The sequence below is a fragment of the Balaenoptera borealis genome, assembly GCF_965194805.1.
Source record: "Balaenoptera borealis genome assembly, chromosome: X".
Lineage (NCBI taxonomy): Eukaryota > Metazoa > Chordata > Mammalia > Artiodactyla > Balaenopteridae > Balaenoptera > Balaenoptera borealis.
The window spans coordinates 98,437,192-98,460,128 of NC_138881.1; the positions used below are offsets into that span (position 1 = coordinate 98,437,192).

The window sequence follows — 22,937 nt, forward strand, 5'->3', positions numbered from 1 at the left end:
CCTGTTATTTTATTATTTCTCACAAGATATTTTTCTCCTGAAAAGAAGGTGAATCAGTTAATTAATCTTTTTATAAAATGGTGCCTTATGAGACTGTAAACATTTAATGTTTTTATCTCAAGTGTGTGTTCTTTCCATTTTAATATCCCTATGTGGTGCATTGCTCTATGGAACATAGCAATCTACTCTGCAATATCATATCTTATCAAGCCAGGCTTTGTTTGTTTGCTTTGTCCTTGTTTTCATTTTCCTTTTTCTGTAGCAATAGAAATACAGAGTAGTGGGTTCAGAAAGGAACTGCAAGAGAGTCTAATATCAGCAGCTATTTAATGGATAAGTCAGTATTTTACAAAACCAATCAGGCTCTGGGTGGTTTCCTTTTCCTTCCTGTATTAGTCCCTGCCTGTCTGATTTCAGCACAGCAGAGTATCTCTAAGTTATATATGAGGAAAATTGAAAGCCAATTTGCACTCAGCCAAACACCATAATGACAAATATGCTGACACAGGGGTATCACTGATGCAGTGTATCACATACAGTGGGAAACTTGGTGAAAGCACACATTCTCATGGCCTACCCTTTACTTGCTAAATCAGAACCTCTGGGAATTTCTGGGTCCAGTAATCTGTGTTTTAACAATTTCTCAAGGTTATGCCCAATTTTCAGAACCGCTGGGCTAGTGGTAACTATTACAGAGCAATGCTTCTTCTCTTTCAGTAGGACATTGTCTCTATTTCATTTTATTTCACCGTTTACCTTTTTCTTAATTTTCAATGGAAGGATTTGTCACTGAAACATTCGATTACCTTGTTATCTATTTATAAGTGGATAAAAGCCTTTGTTAAAATAGTATAAGCAGGGACTCAATTTATCCCTTTGGAATGGGGGAAACTGTAGGAGAAGGGGTGTATGCATGTGGTCCCAATAGCAGGTCACTGCAGGACTAGATACAAAGGATTGTTCCCTTCTTTCTACAATTTCTATTCTTTTGTTGGTCATCATAGTTTAATAGCAAATCTGTTTGGCCTAATATGATCTTAGTCTCCTTGTAGAACATAAAGATGACTTGAGAGTTGTGGGGTAACCCTCTCATGCTGGGTATAGAGATGAGCTGTGAGATCCAGTCTGTAGAGAAAGAAAAATGAAAACATCAAATAGAAGCAACAATGAAAGACCATGAGATCACAAGAAAAGAGAAAGACAAACACACAGGATGAATAGTTCTCAGATGACTTTTCAGTTCATGTTTCCACTATCTCATGAGGCCTGGCTGTATTTCTGCCCTTGGGGTCTGGGAGAAAGAAGTACATCTTTATAATAAAACCTCCCTGTTGCTTATGTTAGTGTGAGTTTCCATTGCATACCAACCAACCCCCCGACTCCAGGACTTAAATTCTTCTTTTTGTACCTAAATCTCTGTCCCACATCTTCTCACATTGTTATGGCTTTTGCTTATTTTGAATACGCTATTGGGTTGGCCAAAAAGTTCGTTTGGTGGCTCTAGTAGCACTTAGTTGTCTTTAACTTCATTTGAAACAATTTTGTTAGATTGCATTGTGACAGCTGTCATATCAGCGTGCATTTAAAAAAAAAAAACATCAAAATTGGTGAATTTTTGTGTAGCCATTTTAATATTGAAGATGGAAGAAAAAAGCAACATTTTGGGCATATTATGCTTTATTATTTCAAGAGAGGTAAAAACAAAACTGAAACTCAAAAAAAGATTTGTGCAGTGTATGGAGAAGGTGCTGTGACTGATCAAATGTGTGTCAAAAGTGGTTTGCGAAGTTTTGTGCTGGAGATTTCTCTCTGGACGATGCTCCATGGTCAGGTGGATCAGTTGAAGTTGATAGCGATCAAATTGAGACATTAATTGAGAACAGTCAACGTTATACCATGCGGGAGATAGCCGACATACTCAAAATATCCAAATCAAGTGTTGAAAATCATTTGCACCAGCTTGGTTATGTGAATCACTTTGATGTTTGCGTTCCACATAAGTTAAGCGAAAAAAAAACCTTGACTGTATTTCTGCATGCGCTTCTCTACTTAAATGTAATGAAAACGTTCCGTTTTTAAAACAAATTGTGACGGGCGATGAAAATACTGTGCAATAACGTGGAATGGAAGAGATTGTGGGGCAAGTGAAATGAACCACCACCAACCACACCAAAGGCCAGTCTTCATCCAAAGAAGGTGATGTTGTGTATATGGTGGGATTGAAGGGGAGTCCTCTATTATGAGCTCCTTCCAGAAGACCAAACGATTAATTCCAACAAGTACTGCTCCCAATTAGACCAACTGAAAGCACTTGACGAAAAGAGTCCAGAATTAGTCAACAGAAAATGCATAATTTTCCATCAGGATAACGCAAGACCGCATGTTTCTTTGATGACCAGGCAAAAACTGTTACAGCTTGTCTGATTCATCCGCCATATTCACCAGACATTGTGCCTTTGGATTTCCATTTATTTCGGTCTTTACAAAATTCTCTTAATGGAAAAAAATTCAATTCCTTGGAAGACTGTAAAAGGCACCTGGAACAGTTCTTTGCTCAAGAAGATAAAAAGTTTTGGGAAAATGGAATTATGAAGTTGCCTGAAAAATGGCAGAAGGTAGTGGAATAAAATGGTGAATGCGTTGTTCAATACAGTTGTTGGTGCAAATGAAAAATGCCTCTTATTTTTACTTAAAAACCAAAGGAACTCTTTGGCCAACCCAATACAATAACAGATGGAAGATGTCTTGGAGTAAGTGTGACTACTGCATTGCAATAAAAATTAGGAAGTAATTTCTTACAACTGTGACATATGTATATCAAAGCTAAAAAAGAAATACATTTTCTCCCCTAAATATTAATATGTTTAAAGGTGATACCCTCTTATATATCTTGAAAGGTCCTCAGAAAGTAAAAGAATCTTTCACAACTGAAGTGACATCGCTACTGATCATTCAAAATCCCGAATTAAACTTCTGATCAAATGCTTTCTCTAAAACATAAAATGAAATCCTTTGTTGTTTCATGAGAAATACTCGTCATTAGAGTTTTGTGTCAACGTTCCATGAGATGAAAAAGTATATAATTATGGTCACAGTTAGCCTTATATTGTTATACTTGCATTTAGGAAATTGAATTGTAAAATTAAAGATGTAGAAAACAATGCTCCAAATCACTCAGTAAAGAGTAAGAAATAAATTGTGGTGAAACAGCAGAGGCCACCCTGCGTTACTTTGCTTCTTCCACCCCCAGGCTGAAATAAGCCCGAATCTCCTCTTTAAGTAATAGCCTTGTAAACACAATCCGCACCCCCCATGCCATAACTGCCTGCCATTTCTCTCCATCAGTATTAAGTCAAGGTAATAGTTAAAGAGTGTTAAGAAATTAATCTCACAGAGTGAGTAATCTTGGGCTACAGATAGATACATTTCCAGGTCAGTTTAGTTACTTTACCTAAGATCCTTTTGGGTACAGCTTACTCTAGCCTCCTCTTCAGGATTGTACATTTTAATTCCATCCTGCTTCTTTACCCCTAGGCCAGGTAGCTGTCACTCAACATCTCTAGATAATAAAGAATTCAGGTTCTCTCTATCAGATCATCTAGGCACAATCTGAATTTTCGTTAGATTGCAGGGATTAGGTCATACCCATAACCATAATTTTAGGGCCTCCATTAGCTCACATTTCACTAATGTGTAAACTAGAAAAAGTACCTCTTTGGCAAATGTATGCCCTTAGGTTCAAGGCTTGGCGAGTGGATCATGGGCTGGATTGCAATCCCTTTTCTCCCATGGCTGGACACAGCCCTGCCTGGCAACTGTGTGTATCTTGCACAGAAGGTTGCACCAGGCAGGCAGTGGATATATGTATACAGACGGAATATAGGGAACACCTAAATTTAACTAAATTGCAGGCCATGCCTTCACAATTTAGGGTAATTCCTCCATCCCTCTGGTTTTTAAACCCAGAAGTCTCTCATGGTGAAAGAGAGAGTCAGATGTGCCTTGATTTGAATACCCACTGGTGCTACCTGTTACCTGGCAGCTTTTGAAACCCTGGATAAATTCCTCCATTAAAGCTTCCTCATTTGTAAAAGAGGAATACTATTTACGTAGTCTGCTGTGAAGGTTAAAGAAAATTATGTATGCAAAGCACATTTGGCGTTGTAGAATACCAATACATCCTATTGTCTTTCACTGTATTTGTCCTTTAGCCTACTTTCTCTACTTATTTGGATAGCTGTTTTCCCCTGGAAAGAACAGAGCCTAAAACTCTGTGTTCAGTTCTGTTCTCCTCTGTCAGATATTAATTATCATCATAATAATAGTTAACATTTATTAACTGCTTACTGTATCTAGGGACTATTCCAAACCCTTCCATGTATTATCTCATTTAATGCTTACACCAGCTTTTTGAGAGAGGGACAGACGTGGTCAGCGGTTTACATTTGATGAAATGAATCTGAGAGAGGATAAGTCACTTAACCCAAATTACACAAATAACTATTGGCTGAGAGGGATTGGAATTTAGGCTCTTCTACGCTAGAATCCTCATTCTTTCTTTCTTTTTTTTAAAAATTAGGTGAGGTGGTAAGCCACCCAAATCCATTTTCTCCCATCTCTGCCCTGTTCTGTGCCCCAAGAGAGTGGCCTCAGTGGATTCTATCACCCAGGCGTCCTTGCCCTCTGGTTTGTAGTTGGGCTTGGCCAGTGTGGGGAAGTGTCAGGAGATTAAAGGTGGGAGGAAGAGACCAGTTGGGATATTTCTTCTCGCCACCTGCCCTTTGCCTTGGCACACTTCTGACAGTGGCCATGTTCTTCTGTGGTCACAGCTGCAGCTTTCACCAAACTCTGGTAACGTTAGTTCCTCCCCCATCTCTTTCTGCTTTTGTAGACATAGGATAGAGTCCTTATTCTTAACTACTCAAATTATACTATCTCCCAGGAAGTGTCTGATTCATTACAGGTGAGCGTTCGTCCTTGTGAACATTTACATCTATCATCTAAAATTTCTCTGCTTTGTGATCAAAGAGAACGGAATGCTCCATACAAAGAATGCAGTCCCAGAAGAGAACATGGGTTCTCAGGAGAGTTGTGGTTGAGATGGTGGGTTCTGGATTCTGAGTGCCGGAGTTTGAATCTTCTTGCTGTGGGACTTTGGGCAAGTTGCTTAACTTCCATTGCCCTCCATGCCTGTTTCTTCATGTGTTAAATGGGAGTAAAAAAAAATCTACTTAATTAGCTTTTTTGGGTGAGGATTAAGTATTGTAAATACATGTTTAAAAAAAAAAAGCATTTTGAATAGTGCCTGACATACATAAAGACCTCAGCAAAATTTGACATATTAGTATGCATATTTTCATTTATGACCTAGCCACCATATTTCAGATTACAGTGTACACCCAAAAGTATGCCATACCTTAGGAATTCTTGTTATAAGGAAACTGAATTTAATAAAACCAATGATCGGGGTGATTACATTTTACTAAATTATCTTTTCGGAAAAACATAAGACCCCTGGATATTTTTAAACAGGGAGCTTACTCATACATATAAAATGGAATGATTTATGAAACTTAAATATTTTTCAGAAAAAAATTCACTAATTTACTTATTGCTGCATAGCAAGTTACCCCAAAGCTTAGTGGTTTCAAACAGCAAACATTTATTATCTCACAGTTGCTGTGGGTCAGGAATATGGAGGAGCCTCTGCTTGAAGGTCTCTAACACAGCTCAAAAGAGGGAGGAGTTGCTTTCAAGCTTGCTCACATGGTCTAAGTCCCTCCCTGGCTATGGCTAGTGAGATCAGTTCCTTACTACTTGGGCAAAGAATTACTCAAAATATGATAGTTGGTTTCCGCCAGAGCAATGGCAGAGAGAGAATATGAATGAGATAGGGTGAGAGATGGCAAGTAAAACGGAAGCCAGAGTCTTCTTATAATAGGAAGTCATTTCTCGAGGTTAGTTTATATCACTTTTGCTGTATTCTGTTTGAGGCAAGTCACTAGTTCCACTCCACATTGGAGGAGGGATTACACAAGGGCATTCATCTCAGAAGGCAGGCGCCTTTGGGGCCATTTGAGGGACTGCCTACCTGAACTGAAATGGAGGAAAGCAAGAGATACCTATTCATCCATTTTGTCAAACCCAAATTATTAGTTAAGGATCAATTTCTGAAATGTTATCGATTTAGAAGTTTCTTATTAGATTTCTCTTCTCCATGCTTAAGTATAATTTTCATGACTGTGTGCTCCTTTAAAATCATTCTCCTTTCAATATTTAGTATAACTTTCCCTGGATGCCCATCTTTTCCTCCTCTTCCATTAGCTTTTCACCTATGTTTCCCACCAAAAATGTTCAGGAAAGAGACAGACTGCATTAAATCAAGAGCATAATTATTTCCATTGCCCCAGATGTGATGCATATGGTTGGGGAACTGAGTCCTTTCTTTGAACTGGATTTAATTAAAAGACCATGAAATCAGTATTAAGATGGGGTCAAGTTTTTTTAACAGTACTATGAGACTGTAGATTAGAACAAGAGAAATTGCATCCAGAAATGACTTTATGGGTGTCAGCTGAGTAGCCTACGTGATACTTGAAGCTTTTCTAGGATGCTATTTTTCTGCCTGCTTATATGCATTGAAAAAATTGTCAAAATGTGTCAGAAACATACTTGCTCTCATTTTTGCACACTAACAGTAGTAAAGTTGGAAGCTGGCGGAGTTTGAACATTAATATACATTTCTGTGAGTTTAAGAAGCAATTTATGATTTTTCCTCACCTTTCCACATTCCATTCCATTATGGAAATGGGAAGATTTAATAGTCTTATAATATGCTGTATCTTCTACATTTCTACTTCAGTGTTCAAATAAAGCTCTTGCCACTGGCATCTGGGAATATCAAGAACATTCTAGACCCTCTTATATATGTATTTAACTAACCTGACTTTGTGTCTTAATCTGGCTCTGCAGACAGAGAGTAAACCCAGGGAGTGCCTCATCCTTATCTTATGTACCAGCCACACTAAAATTATTGATTACTGTCTCCACACCCATTGATTCTGCCAGTGGCAAAAATACAATGTACAGGCTAGTATTTTTTAAAATAAAGGTAGGCCCATTTTGTTTTAATGTATTACATAGGCAACAAAGGAAAAAGTAAGTGTAGTCCCATTTTTCATTCCACTCTTTTTTCCAAAGTCCTCACTTTAGCATATGTATATACTTTCAGGATGGTTCTGTGCATCCACAAACAGCTATATCTAACTAACCCATTGGGTCTCATATATCTTGTTTATGTGGCCACCTGGCATCATAACATGCATTTTTGTGTTGTAAATTGTTTTATTTGTTTAACAATATATCTTCAGTAACTTTTTCAGGGCAGTATATATAGATATAATATTATAAACCATGTTACTAGCTATGTGATATTCTATATATAATAATAGCTGTATAGCATAATTGAGGTATGATTAATTTAACCAGTCTGATACTGATGAACACTTACATTGTCACCAACTTTTCCCTACTAAAACAATGCTACTGAAAACTATTTTTGCCTGCTTGTGAGATTTTTGTATGACAAATTCCTTTTGAATCAAACAATACATGCATTATACATTTTTTATAGAGATTGCCAAGTTGTTAGTGAGCTACAAGAGAACAAAGATAGATAACAATATCAAGAAAACAACACATGAACAAAACGAGAATTTCAACAATGAGACAGAAATCATAAAAAAGAACCAAACAGAAATTGTGGTGCTGAAGAATACAATAGAAACAAAGAATTAAAAACTCAATGGAGAACTTCAACAGCAGACTCGATCAATCAGAAAAAAAGAATTATTGAATTTCACGGCAAGTCACCTGAGCTAGAGGAGGACAGTGGTCCACGAGGCTCATTGCAGACAACAGGGAGGAAATGTGTGCAAGCCAGAAGAGTGGCCCAGAGGCAGCGTCTGGGCCATGGGTGTGGCAGGGAGGCCTGGGCTTTCGCCTCCCTCTGGTTCCTAGGAAGCTGGCCAGCAGTCAGTGAAGGAGCAGCAACAGCAGAGGTGTCGGCTCCAGCACATCTTCCTCCTCTGCTTCAGCCTGAGCTGGGGGTGTCCAGGTCACCCAGGTGGCTGGAAAGGGGGTCAGCTGCCCAAGAATGGGAATTCTCTTCACCAGGATATGGAGACTCTTCAAGCACCAGGAGCACAAAGTTATTGTTGGGGTGGATAATGCAAGGAAAAGTATCATCCTTTACCAGTTTTCTGTGAATGAAATTGTACATACATCCCCTACAATAGGAAGTAATGCAGAAGAGATAGTGATTAATAATGCATGCTTCCTCATGTGGAATACTGGTGGCCAAGAATCTCTTCATTCTTCCTGGAACACTTACTGTAGTAACAGAGATTGTGTAAATAGTTGTTGTGGACAGTACAGACCAAGAATTTCTGTAATTAGAGAACTCTATAAAATGTTAGCCCATGAGGACCTAAGGAAAGCTGGATTGCTGATTTTTGCTAATAAACAAGATGGTAAAAAGAATGCATGACTGTAGCAGAAATCTCCCAGTCTTTGGAACTAACTTTTATTAGAGATCGCCAGTGACATACCCAGGCATGCTGTGCTTTTTACTGGGGAGACACTATGCTAAGAAATTGAATGATTTCACAATTTAAGATTAGATGATCTCTACTGACCTCTCCTCACAGACTTTGTATAAACCAAGTGTCGGACTTTACCTGAAAGCTGTAAAAATGAATGGTTTAGATATATATATATTTAGATATATATATGAACTAATTTTTCTTCTTATAGAAAAACTTTAAGACCACTTATCTGAAAGCAAACATGAAGTCTCACCTTCCAATCCGCTTTCTCATTAGCTCCTTCCGAACCAAGGGCTTAAAGCTGTGATTGACATTTTTCTTATCATAAGTCCTCTCGGGACATTATATAGTCTGTGCTAGGTAGAAAGGGAAAGGAAGACATTTTTAACTTTGAGAGCTTTATTATCAGTATAACCCTCCCTTGTTGAATGTTGTTCTCTTCTTGTTATATTTAGTCAAAAGACAAATCAGCACAGATATTCAGTTTCCAATATTTTAAAATGTAATATAACTTACAAAAAGTATTTTGCATGAGGTTGTTTATGTATTGTGTATATACTTCAAGTTAATGCTTTATGTTCTAAAGAAAAGCAAATTACACAAAAGTTAATATTCTTAGTTATGACCATAATGAGATGAGTATGGGTATTGGTTTTAAGTGCCATTTTATACTTTTTCCCTATGTTCTCTGTATTATACTAACCAATCCCCCAAATCACTGAGCTGCTCTTAAAATAATAATAAAGAAGAAGGAAAAATCTTGACATTGTGTACCTACTGTTTTGTTGATCAAATCACATACATGAAACTAAGTAATCCAACTGAGTGAAATATCAAGTTCTTGGCTTAGTATTACTAATGGGCAGAATTGCACACTGAGCAATTATCAGATTGTTGCCTTTATTGGACCCTATGCCATCTAAATTACTAAATAAACTGTTAATCCATTAATCAGCCTATCATTAATTGTATTTAAAATTATCAAGTGATTTTTTTCAGCATTAATTAAAAACTGTTGTGTGAAACATGTCTACCCAGAAAAGTATCACTATAAATATTACCAAATAATTTAGCTAGAGTCTTCTTAGGTATTAAATCATATGTCCAGCATTTAAAGTGAATTTGAGATTAAACGTAAAACATATTTTCTAAGCAACAGAGATAATTTTTTAATTTGAAAATTTCTTATTAGGAGTTGGAATAGTTTGACAATTATTTAAAAAAAAACAAACCAAAAAACAATTTTTAATGCTTTTAAGAATTTGGTTTAAAAATTGATCAAGATGATATATTATTTTCAGTAAGAAGTAACTTGGCCCAAAATACCTTTCATGTTTTCTTAGGGTATTTTCTTTCAGTAGCTGAAAGTTGAAGGTATTTCTATTGTAACTGTAAACAAACTTATACTTAATGTGTTAAAACATATTCTTGAGTATTCAGTATATCTTTCATGCCTTGAAAATCTGAAAGCTACTCCAAACTGGCATGTTTTAGAATATTCAAGAAAAAAATAATAACCACTTTTAATACCAGCCTTTTAGATTTCATGAAGATTTTGATGAGGAATAATATTACATGCTGTAAGCACTGACAGAACTTTGAAAGTTCCCTTCTATGAAATATAAACTACCAATATCTAAATCCAAGGCAACCATGGGAGATCAGTGTTTAACACTGGATGTTTTGTGTTTCATATTTATACTATAATTGTCAAAATGCAAGTATAACATTTTAATACTTGTCAATGTGCTTTTACAAAAGTAAATCCTAAGTTACTAAGCTTTCAAGACAAGTCATTTGAAATTATACACTCAGATTGAAGAAAAAGGAAAAAGAATGAAAAGCGTAAAAAAAAAAATCCTATAGGACTTATGGGACACTATCAAAATGAAAAAACATATGAACTATGGAAGTCCCAGCAAGAGAAGAGAGAGAAAAAGACAAAGCTTATTTAAAGAAATAATGAATTAAAACTTTCCAAAACTTGGAAGGGAAATGGACATCAAGTATCATGAAGCTCTAAGGACTACAAAGAGGGTCAATCCAAAGAAGACTACACCCAGACACACTATAATAAAATTGTCAAAATTCAAGGAAAAGGAGAGAACTATGAAAGCAGCAAAGAAAAGTGGCATTGCACCTAACTAAAAGCTTTTGCTCAGCAAAGGAAACAAAATCAACAGAGTGAAAAGGCAACCTACAGAATGGGAGAAAATGTTTATAAACCATATATCAGATAAGGGATTAATATCCAAAATACATAAGGAACTTATACAACTCAGTAGCAAAAACCCAAATAACCCAATTTAAAAAACGAGCAAATGACCTGAATACACAGTTCTCCAAAGAAGACTTACAAATGGCCAACAGGTATATGAAAAGGCGCTCAGCATCACTAGTCATCAGGGAAATGCAAATCAAAACCACAATGTGATATCACGTCACACCTGTTAGAATACCTTTTATCACAAGTCAAAAGATAAGTGTTGGCAAGTATATGGAGAAAAGAGTACCTTCGTACATTGTTGGTGGGGATGTAGATTGGCATAGCCATTAGGGAAAACAGAATGGAGAGTCCTCAAAAAATTAAAAATAGAACTATGGTAATGATCCAGCAACTCTACTTCTGGGTATATATCCGCAGGAAATGAAATCAGTATGTCAAAGAGATATCTCTGCACTCCACTCCCACGTTCATTGCAGCATTATTCACAATAGCCAGGATATGGAAACATCCTAAGTGTCCATTGATGGATGAAGAAAATGAGATATATGTGAGATATGTATGTATATAGATACACACACATACACACGCAATATATGATTTCATTTAAATGTGGAATCTAAAATAGTCAAACTCATAGAAACAATAGAACGTTGGTCACCTGGGGTTGGGTGAAGGGAGAAGTGGGGAGATATTGGTCAAGGAGTACAAAGTTTCAGTTATAGAAGATAAGTGATAGAGATCTAGTATACAGCAATGTGACTATAGTCAACAATACTGTATCTTATACTTGAAATTTACTAAGAGAGTAGATCCTGTGTCCTCGCTGAAAAGTAAGAAAAGGAAAAGAAAATGGAGAGTGCGAAGTGATAATTAGCTGGATTGTGTGATTATCTCACAGAGAATATCTATATGAAAACATCAACTTGTATACTTTAAATATATTCAACTTTTATTCATTAATTATACCTTAATAAAGCTGGAAAAAAAGATTAGAAAGAGGCAGTGGTATACAGTGGTTAGGTGCACCAGCAACTTTACAACTGGTATCAGGCAGAACTTTGTTCAAATGCTAGCTCCTCTACTAAGTAGCTCTATAAATTTGTGCAAGTTAATAAATCGCCGTCAGCCTCACTTTCCTCTGCTCATATAATGGCTGTAGTAATAATAATACCTATTGCATAAGGATGCTTAAAATATTTAGCACAGTGTCTGGTCCACATTAAGTATTTATTACTTTTATTATAGAGCCTTAATCGAATGACAAATGAACTGCTTGAGTTTTAATCATGGTCTGGTATGAGTCTAGGTTATTGATCCAAGTTGGTAAATTCAATGTCTTCTGAACTTTACCCCAGCCATGTCCTGTACTATATTGGATACCTCTCAAATATATATTTTATATCTATATTCTGACTCTTGTCCCAGGCCCATATTGTCTTGTCCGTGCTTTCAAGTCATTTAACATTCTCAAGGAATAGTAATTCAACAGATATAGATGGAGTTTTAAGATTTTGCTGATCTGTTTTATTATGGCTTATTGACATATAAATGTGCTAATAAATGTTTAATAACTGGCTATCTAGAAAAATGCATACATGCATGTATGTGCATGATTGTAAATTTCACTAACAGAGTATGTATAGCACACAATTTACAAATAAAATATACTCTATCATGAATTCCATATAATCAATTGATTCTCACTGAATGCTGTCTTTGTTTTTGGTGAGCTTGTGTATTCATAGCCAACCTGTGGTTGTAATTAACAAATGAGTGTAGTTCTGGCATTGAGTGTTGACCGATATTTTTGTTTCTATTAGTGAATAAGATGAAAGTGAAAAAATGGAAAGTGTCAGAACATAGCATGTTCATCAGTGATGTGAGTGACTTTTCTGCTGAATCACCCAATAGTTTTTGAATGCTGGAATAGTAATTCCTCAATTTTTTGTGCTATTTAGAGTGTAATGGTCACAGACCTAATTTTAAAGTTCAATCAGCATTAAGATTTTCTCTATCATGTTTTTGCTAGACAATAAAACCAACAACAAAAATAAATAAAGCAAGCCATTATTTGTAGTATTTACCAATTTCTGTGGTGTAAGTATTCCAGGACTCCACGGCCAAGTTCAAATGACCCACATGATGTCACTGAACATAGAGTTGAGATATGTAGCAGTAAACATTACAGATAATATTCCCACCACACAGACACAATCAATATAAACAACCTCATGTATAAATAATAGTATAATATAATTAACTGATGAGTTTTGAGTTTTTATTTCTTTGGTTTTAATATAATTTGCCTAATTCTAAATTTATATAACTTATTTTTTAATGGCTTGCAAAATTTTTGAAAATGTAACAATTGACTCTCAAGAGCCATCTCAAGCACAACACTGTTATAAATGTTGTAGTATTTGCCCTTTTTTTTTTTTTTTTTGGCCGCACTGCACAGCTTTGGGGGATCTTAGTTCCCCGACCAGGGATTGAACCTAGGCCCCGGCAGTGAAAATACCGAGTCCTAACCATTGTACTGCCAGGGAATTCCCGTGCCCTCAATTTTTAAAATAGCCTTCCATAACTCCTCTTCTCCCTCTGGCCACTTCTACCTATATCTCTGTTTTCTATTCTTATCAGCGAAAAATCTTTAAAAGTTACATTTATCCACTCTCCCCATTTCTTTATTTCCCATCAACCCACTACAATTTAGCTTTCTGCCCCATTCCTCCATAAAAACAGATCTGGCTAAGGTTACCAGTGTCTCTAAGTTAAATAGATTTTACTATTCTCATTTTATTTGACCTCTTAGCAGCAATGTTTACTGTTGACAAATGACTCAATCCTTCCTGAAAACTCTTTTCCCTTAGGTTCTACAATACTTATTTTGCTTCTCTGCTTCTTTGCCCATTCCTTCTCTTCTCCTTTGCAAATGCATCTTCCTCAACCCAGCTGTTATATGTTGTAATCAAGATTGTTCCTAGACCCCACTGGCTTCTAATTCTATAATCCTTCCCAAGATTTCAATTACTACATATATTCAGATGACTAAAAAAAAATGTGTATATATATATATATATATATATATATATATATATATATACACATGTATATATCCCCCCAATTTTTAAAGTGTAAAATTTGTTTTGTATATGTATACCATCACCACAATCAAGATAATGAACATATCCTTTACCCCCAAAAGTTTCCTGGTGTCCATTTATAATCCCTCTTTCCAGCCAATGCAACCACCATTCCCCAAGCAACCACTTATCTGCTTCCTGTCACTATAGACTAGTTTGCATTTTATCAAGGTTTATATATATATATAAATGGGATCCTACACTCTATTTTCTGGCTTTTTTCACTCAGCGTAATTATTTTAAGATTCATCTATATTGTTGCCTGTATTAATAATTTGTCGTTATTGCTGAGTAGCATTCCATTATATGGATACACTGAAATTTGTTCATTCATTCACTTATATCAATAAGACATTTGGGTTGTTTCCAGTTTGAGATTATTACAAATAGAGCTGCTATGAACATTTATGTATAAATCTTAGTAGGGAACATATGCTTTAATTTCTGTCGGGTAAATACCTAGGAATGCAAAGGCTGATTTGTATGGCAGGTTTATTTTTAACATTATAATACATTGCCTACTGTTTTCAAAGTGGTTGTGTAATTTTGCATTCCCACCAGCAGTGTATCTGATTTCTGCATCCTTACCAATGCGTGGTATTTTCAGTCTTTTTAACTTTAGCCTTTCTAGTGGGTATGTAGCAGTATCTTATTATGGTTTTAATAGACATTTTATTAATGGCTAATGATCTTGAGCATAATTTAATGTGCTTATTTGCTGAGTTTCTTTTTTTACATTTTCAAATATTTTGCCCATTTTTAATTCAGTGTTTTCTATTCTAACAAGTTATAAAAGTGTTTTTAGATATTTTAGAAGTTCTTGGTCAGATATTTGCTTTACAAATATTTTCTCCAAGTCTATGGCTCATCTTTTCACACTTGTATCATTGCCTTTTTAAGATATACTTTTGATGAACCGTTATTTACTGAGTATTTTTTTATTTGTTTTTGTTGTATTTAAGATATCTTTGTTAAATCCAAGGTTGTTAAGATTATCTCCTGTTTTCTTCTACAAGTTGTATGATGTTCATTTCTCTATTTGGGTTGTGATACATTTTCTATTAATTTTTATATATAGTGTGATTGAGGTTGAAGTTAAATTTTTCTTTTGTCTATCTAATATTTCCAGCACCATTTTCTCAAAAGATCATCTTGTCACCAGAAATTACCTTGGCAAATTTGTTCAAAAATTAATTGACTATATATGAGTGACTCTCTATATGGAATCTTTCCTATTCCATTGATCCATGTGTCTGTACATCCATATACACTGCACTGCCCTGATTATTGTATCTTTTTTTCAGCTTTATTAACATACAATTCGACAGAAAACATTGTATAACTTTAAGGTATACAACGTGTTGATTTGATACACTTATATGTTGCAAAATGATTATTACATTTGGGTTGTTTCCAGTTTGAGATTATTACAAGTAGAGCTGCTATGAACATTTAGCATTAGCTAATACATCTGTCACATCACATAATTACCATTTCTTTTTTGTAGTGAGAACATGTAAGATCTAGAATAAGTCATGAAATGAGGTAGTAAGTCTTCCAGCTTTATTCTTTTTTTTTTCCCCCAAATTGCGTATATATTAATATGTAAGTAAAGGGGTACACTATAGCAATTATCAAGATAATTCTGATGATCCTCAGTATTCCATTGCTGGACCTATCCATTGCTCATTGTCTTCAATGGATTTCTTTTTCCACTTTATTTTCCAAATGTAGATATGGAGGTGAAAATTATATAAACCAAAAAATGGTAAACGGAAGCCTCCTTCTTAGGGTACTCAATTTTAATTGCACTAGGTCAATATTAATGAAGTTTAGCCAGGGCATTTATCTGCCAAGAATATTGTGACATAAATTCATGGCTTGGAAAGGCTACCTAAAGGAAATTCCTGAGATTCCAGGCCACTATATTATTATATTTTATTAATTTGATGAGATAAAAGTGACTACTAATGAATATATTGCACCATTCTCTTCTCAGTATGGAAGCAACTTTAACGTTATATCTATACAAGCATAAGAGCAACCAGCTACAATTTGAATAATTCATTCAATCAAGTAACTGGATTTTTTTATGACATCAAATGACCAGTTTGACTTTCACTGAATTGACTGGTTGGTTGACACTTTGAGGAGCATTAACTTGTCATCCTCATCATTACCATGAAATAGTATTTATTAAGCATCCACAGTTGCAAGTGATATAAAGTTAGCCAAATAATTGTAGACTCTGCCCTTTAGGAGTTTATGATCTGGAAACTCAACATATCCAGATGAGCTAGATGCCATTTAGCAGAGTACTGCTTGTAGGACTTTGAGAAATGCTACTAAGTGGCTGTAAAAGATCAATTTTCTACACAAAGTGCCAAACTATGGACTAGAAAGTAAAGTAGTACACATGGTGGGTGCGGGTAAGTGATCTTCTCACTTGAGATGGTGTTATTTGGGCTGAATTTCAACTAGAGATATCCTCTCCCTTCAAAAGATTGAAGCAGCACTTTAGAGAGAGAAAATGACATGTCTGAGCTTATCAAAAGCAAATGAGTCCTTCGGGAATCTGGGAGTGAGTAATGATGGTGGGGGATGCAGCAGGGAAAATGGTATTTTTGGCATCAGAATAACTAGGCTCTATTCCAGCTTTGTCCCTCATGGGTGGGCACTGGGTAATTTATTTAACTTCTCTGCATCATAGTTTAGTTATTCACCTGTAAAATGAGAAAGCTGTAATCATGTTTATGCCTTCATGATATTTGAAAATTGTGCAGAGATCCTGCAATGAAAAGTGAACCCAAAATGAATTTATACAAGAACAGTCACAATAATGAATGTTTCTAACTAGGCTGAGAGGGCTATACTTTTGAAGGAAATTAAGAATTTGTATGAAATGCAGTTTTAACTTTTAGAGAGTATTTATGGGTTGCAATAGATTTACCTCTTAAAAATTACTCTTTTATAATCCAGTTAAAGTATTTTGTTACATGGTTCATTTAGAGCTTATTCTTTGCTGTTACAAATGAAATATGTCTAATCAATAGTTTATCTATTAGAATTTTTGGGGAGGAATCACAGAATGTAAGATTCGGGAAGCCCATTAGAAATAATGTGATCCTATTCTTTATATGAGAACATAAGGAACCTTTGAGAGTGAACTACTTGCCCAAGGTTGAACGATAAGCTAATAGGAAAGCCAGTACTAGAATCCAGGTTTCCTGTTTATTTCAGTACTTCTGTAAAGTATTTCTGTCTTATAATTTTTCATTTCTAGAAAGTGTGTCACAATGGACAACCACTTTCTGAACTCAGAAGGGACAGCTGGTATTTGTGAGTGGGCATTACTGTGTGCCAGGTATAGTGCTAAAGGTTGGGCATATGCTATTTCAAATAGTCCTCACACAATCCTGAGGAGACATTAGCAACTATTCAACAGATGAGGAAACAGGATGAGAAAATTTAAGTAACTTACTCAAAGTCACACTACTAGAAGTAGTTGAGTGAAGGTTCATGTTCCAGTCTGTCTGACACAAAAGCCCATCTTTCCACTACATCGTACCCTCTCCCTGGGAAAGTGCCATTACCATTTTGAAAATTCTTCAGGGCCCAGCTAGATGAGTCAGCAGCACTAATCGGACAAGACATTGGGAAGTTCATCTTAAATTCTGTTTTTTCTTCCCATGCTCTTCTTCCACATTTCAGTGATCGTGTCCATTCTTAGACATCCAGCTCTACTCAAGCTGTTCTTAGTATCCTTTATGGGCCTGGCTTCCTCAGACAATATTTAAAATTGCATTTTCTCATGATTATTCCATATTTATCTGTTGCATTACTTTTTCTCATACGTTTTCTCCATTTAAACTCCTGATTGCCTAATTAACTTTAGTATTTATTTGGAAGGAAAATAATATGATGTTTACACTATGCAGATGTGATAGAGGCTTACTGTATTTTTTTTTCTTCCAGACATTATTCCATCTGCCCAATGACATAAAACAATCAACGTGACACCTTTTCCACATCCATTAGGTAAGAACTGGGACCTCCTTGTCTAGTTTCAGTGCATCAAACTGAAACTATAACTGAAAAAACACAAGCTGAAGGAATTTAGGAACAAATAGCCTGAGAACAATCTATTTATTTGCTGTTCACAGGAAGAATATGGGTGGTTTGCAATGCCTATTATTTAAACTCTTGGTAATGTTGTTTACATTAAGTAAGATAATGAGTATAAAATGCTTAGCACATATGTAAATGCTTAAAAAGACTTAGTTATCATATATTGCTTTGGATGCTACAAAAAGTTGCAGAAACTAAAGAGCATCTGATTAAATTTGGAGTGGAGAAAGGTCCATTTAGGTTTGAGTTATTTTCTGAGTCAATATCTATTTAGAGACTGACTGTGTGTGTTTGTGTGTGGCGGGGGAGACTAGCTAATTAAGTGGATGCAATATAGAAGTTCTAGATTATTATATAAGTCAAACTGATATGATCTCAATTTTTCCTTTATATTTGGGATAAGTTAGTAAAAAGTATTTGTACCTAATTATATAATAACTAAATCCTGAGGCCCTTAACTGTCAAAGATTAAATGTTTTCTTACAGGCAGATATATGTGAAAAAAAAATATTGTTACTTGTCTCCAATGAAACACGTTTAAATGTAAGGATGAAACCTGCACATTTACATGACCTGATTACTCATAATAGGAGAGAATACTGTATATTTTAATATATAATTAAATTCAGCAAACAACACAGCAAAAACTGTTCATTGTCATTCTGATGAAAAATAGTTCTTAAAATATCCAGGATTGCATCTACCTTGAGATATGTAACGAAAGCCTTTATTTGGCTTTAAAATCATTGATCTGATTTGGAGCTGTCAGGCAGGTATGTTAATATAGACAGTGTTTCTGGCCAGGGCAGTGTCTATTTTGCCTGAGCAGACTGCTCTGCCATCACTGCCTATTTATAGAACAATGTAGAACAGGGTAGGCATATCTGCAGTGCAAAACATTATTTTATCTCAATTGTAGGGTTGCATATTAATCTGGGAGTAGGAAGCTATCCTTTCCTATCACCTACTTTGAAATCAAATGCATAGAGTAATTTTTCACCTTTTGTAAATCTATCACTCGTATTTCTTTCTTGAAAGCTACTACCATGTTATCTCATATTTAGCTGAGTGAGTACATACTTGTTCCAACGCTTTAGGGAGTTTCACTATGTATAAAGCTCAAAATTTAATGAAATTAGACTTTAGATAAGGGGTAATATAAAAGTAAGATTTCTTTTTGTAAATATTTGATATATTAGCCCAGAGAAAACTAGAAAAACAGGAGATCACTGAGAAAATTTGGCATTGTATATAACCATTTTTATACAGTGGCTTTGACAAATAGGCATGTCCCACTCCTCTACAGAAATGCTAAATATATATTACTAAACACAGTGATCAGACAAAATAGTGATTTAGGAGAGCAACTGACTGATTGGTTAAATTTTCAGAGAGTTATGTTATTCAGTGATCCAAATTAGTGGTGTACTTTGAAAATTTTGAGGGGGGAATAAAATTGCAGACAACCTATCTTCGGCTAATCAGATCCTTGAGCATGATTTTGAGACATGTTTGATGATGTGTTAATCTCTTTGAAAATGATGAGGTAGTAACTTGAAACAGGGTCTGGAGAATCCATATAATTCAAAATATGTGCTTGATCACAACCTGGCCTCATTCAGTCTAACCAATAAGCATTTACTGAAGTACTCTGGTTTGGGAAAGGTCATGGTATGATATAAGACACAGTGGAGTCTCTATGAATGTGTGTGTAAATGTGTCTCTGTTGTGGGATGATAGAGGAATTGATATTATTATCAGTATAAAAGAAACTAAACACTATCACTTCTGTAAGAAAATATCTCCTATTCAGCATCTCCTTCTTCCCTTATTTCCAGTATCATGCTGCTTTTAACACAGAAAATAGAGAAGTAGGAGACAGACTGGCTAGTCATGGTTAAAAAACTTTCTGTTGATGCTAATAAGTTAATGAACAGACAAAAGGGCTTTCTTGGCCTTCCCCTTCATGCAAGGCACACAAAAAAGACATTATAAAAGACAATGAAAAATAACCCCTGATTTCAATCACTCCTTTTTTTTTTTTTTCTTCTGACTGGTCTTTTGTCTCAAAGAACTGTGTCCAATCTGGCCTCATTTCTCCCACAATGTGCCTACTGTGTGGCATCCACATTGTGTAGCCAAAAAAAAATGGAGTTTAGAAACAAATTTGAGCTCCACCACTGTATGATCCTAGGCAAGTTGCTTAACATTTTCTGATACTTACTTTACAAACTGAAAAAAAGATTATGCGAGGATATAATGATCTCTACAGAATTAGTTTACCATGTGTGAAATTCTAGTGCTCATAAACTTCTGTTTACCTCTTCCTCAGCCATAAGGATTTTGGTTCAAGTGTTCATCTGAATTTCAAATCATACCTGATTAGGATAGTTATAAATAGGAGGGGGAACTATGGACTACACATGAAATTGGAAAGTAAAGGAAATAAGGAAAATTAAACCAGCCTTAGGATTCTCTTCCTCTGTTAGCCATGAGAAAGCTAAGTAATGGCAGAGTCAAGGAGTAGGATTCACTCTTCCATAATCTCCACTGGCCACTTACATATATGGTTACTCTTAAATAAGAATACTTTTTAAACCAAAACAATGTGCTGGCTATGTAAATGCAACATCAAGATGAGTGTCCTATAACACTCTTACAACTAGATAAACATAGGTAGAACAATGAAATTGGACCCCTATCTTGCACGAATCACAAAAATTAGCTCAAAATGGATCAAAGACTAAAACCTAAGAGAGTCAGTGATACCATAAAACTCCTTGAAGAATCTCCTTGCCATTGGTTTTGGCAATGACTTTTTGGATATGACACCAAAAGAACAAACAACAAAAGCAAAAATCAACAAATGGGACTACATCAAGCTTAAAAGCTTCCACACAGCAAAAGAAACAACAAACAAACAGAATGAAAAGGCATCGTAAAGAATGGGAGAAAATTTTTACAAACCATATATCAGATAAGCGGTTAATATCCAAAATATATAAACAGCTCATACAACTCAATATAAAAAAAAAAAAAAGCAACCCAATTAAAAAAAGGGCAGAAGACCTAAATGGCCATTCGGATGTCTTCTTTGGAAAAATGTCTAACAGGTACATGAAAAGATGCTCAACATCACTGTTCATCAGGAAAATGCAAATCAAAACCACAATGAAACATCACCTCACACCTGTCAGAATTGCTATCAAGAAGACAAGAGGGGAGAATCTTCAAGATGGCAGAGGAGTAAGCTGTGGAGATCACATTCCTACCCACAAATACATCAAAAATACATTTACATGTGGAACAGCTCCTACAGAACACCTACTGAACGCTAGCAAAAGACCTCAGACTTCCCAAAAGGCAAGAAACTCCCCACGTACCAGGGTAGGGCAAAAGAAAAAAGAGACAAAAGAATAGGGACGGGACCTGCAGCTCTGGGAGGGAGCTGTGAAGGAGGAAAAGTTTCCACACACTAGGAAGCCCCTTCACTGGCAGAGACAGGGGGTGGACGGGGGAAGCTTCAGAGCCATGGAGGAGAGCGCAGCAACAGGGGCTGCAGAGGGCAAAGTGGAGAGATTCCTGCACAGAGGATTGGTGCAACCAGCACTCACCAGCCTGAGAGGCTTGTCTGCTCACCCGCCAGGGCAGGTGGGGGCTGGGAGCTGAGGCTCGAGCTTCTGAGGTCAGACCCCAGGGAGAGGACTGGGGTTGGCTGCGTGAACACAGCCTGAAGGGGGCTAGTGCACCACAGCTAGCCGGGAGGGAGTCCGGGAAAAACTCTGGACCTGCCTAAGAGGCAAGAGACCATTGTTTCGGGGTGTGCGAGGAGAGGAGATTCAGAGCACCTCCTAAACAAGCTTCAGAGATGGGTGTGAGCCACGGCTGTCAGCACAGATACCAGAGACGGGCATGAAACACTAAGGCTGCTGCTGCAGCCACCAAGAATCCTGTGTGCAAGCACAGGTCACTATCCACACCTCCCCTCCCAGGAGCATGTGCAGCCCGCCACTGCCATAGTCCCGTGATCCAGGGAAAACCTCTCTGGGAGAACACACGGTGTGCCTCAGGCTGTTGTAATGTCACACCAGCCACTGCCGCTGCAGGCTCGCCCTGCATTCCATACCCCTCCTTCCCCCCAGCCTGAGTGAGCCAGAGCCCCCTAATCAGCTGCTCCTTTAACCTAGTCCTTTCCGGGTGAAGAACAGACGACAGAGGGCAACCTACATGCAGAGGCGAGGCCAAAACCAAAGTTGAACCCTAGGAGCTGTGAGAACAAAGAAGAGAAAGAGAAATTTCGCTGTGCAGCCTCAGGAGCAGCGGATTAAATCTCCACAATCAACTTGATGTACCCTGAATCTGTGGACTACCTGAATAGGCAATGAATCACCCCAAAATTGAGGCAGTGGACATTGGGAGCAACTGTAGACTTGGGGTTTGCTGTATGCAACTGACTAGTTTCTGATTTATAAGTTAATCTTAGTTTAGTTTTTAGTGCTTGTTATCATTGGTGGATTTGTTTATTGGTTTGGTAGCTCTCTTTTTCTTTAAAATTTTAAATTTTAATAATTTTTAAATTTTTTGTTTTAATAACTTTTTTATTTTTTCTTTCTTTCTTTTTTTTGTCCCTTTTCCTCTGAGCCGTGCGGCTGACAGGGTCTTGGTGCTCCGGCCAGGTGTCAGGCCTGAGCCTCGGAGGTGGGAGAGACAAGTTCATGACAGTGGACCACCAGAGACATCCTGGCCACATGTAATATCAATCGGCGAGAGCTCTCCCAGAGATCTCCATCTCAATGCTAAGAGCAGCAAGTTCCAGTGCTGGACACCCCATGC

The 22,937-nt window shown here is 36.5% G+C and overlaps 2 long non-coding RNA genes and 1 pseudogene across 4 annotated transcripts in view; 1 reads left to right on the top strand and 2 right to left on the bottom strand.

Annotated features, from left to right (window-relative positions):
* LOC309620798 overlaps positions 1 to 22,937 on the bottom strand; it is a 432,804-nt gene that overhangs the window by 52,179 nt on the left and 357,688 nt on the right. The gene's annotated exons all lie outside the window — the stretch shown is intronic.
* Positions 309 to 22,937, bottom strand: part of LOC309620794 — a 49,537-nt gene continuing 26,908 nt past the window's right edge. The window contains exons 3-4 of the long non-coding RNA XR_014239631.1: positions 8,860 to 8,962; positions 309 to 1,125 (exon numbers count right to left, since the gene is read on the bottom strand). This is a non-coding gene — a long non-coding RNA (uncharacterized lncRNA). The remainder of the gene's footprint in view (positions 1,126 to 8,859; positions 8,963 to 22,937) is intronic.
* LOC309620729 (ADP-ribosylation factor-like protein 5A pseudogene) lies at positions 1,122 to 8,861 on the top strand (annotated as a pseudogene). Its single transcript has one exon. The product of its transcript is annotated as an ADP-ribosylation factor-like protein 5A pseudogene (transcript).